Source organism: Lasioglossum baleicum, chromosome 12 (genome assembly GCF_051020765.1).
Source record: "Lasioglossum baleicum chromosome 12, iyLasBale1, whole genome shotgun sequence".
In the NCBI taxonomy this organism is placed as follows: domain Eukaryota; kingdom Metazoa; phylum Arthropoda; class Insecta; order Hymenoptera; family Halictidae; genus Lasioglossum; species Lasioglossum baleicum.
Genome location: NC_134940.1, coordinates 4,135,777 through 4,136,388, shown reverse-complemented (window position 1 = coordinate 4,136,388; position 612 = coordinate 4,135,777).

Below are 612 nucleotides of genomic sequence, written 5' to 3'. Positions count from 1 at the left end.
GCTATTCCCCGTTTGATTTATCCTTTCACACCAACTGGTCAGCTGCGCTCGCGCGCTCGAGGTTGCTTCACCGACGATCGCAGTCCAAAGACAAACGGGTGTCCAGAATGTTCGATGCGATCGAACTCGTCCGGCGAAATAGCCTCGCTTCCCGCGGGCGCCGCGACGCTTACTGGCGACGAAACAACGGAGACGAACACGAAAAAAAACTAGCGAATCTATGTAGCCTTTGTAACAACAGCTAGCCCCGCCGCGTCGTCCTACCGAACGGGACTATCGAGGAGATAACATTTTTCTGGATAATATAACACGCCTTTTTCCCTCGATCGTCTCGTTCTCGAACGACGATGGACCGACCTACGTGGACACTCGTGGTCCGTTTCTCGAAAGAGAATAGATTCTCGAAGATCTCGCAAGAGACCTCCAAAAGATCTCTGCGCGCGATTATCCGAGATCTCCTTCGACGAGCAGAGTACAGTATTCCTTCGGATGATGAGCCTCTGGAGTCTCAGAAAGCGTGGAGATACTGCTTTCTTTGACGCGTGCCGAACGTAGAGAAGGACAGCGCGTAAACGACAAAAAGGGGCTGAGTAGGAAAGTTTTTAATTTGTG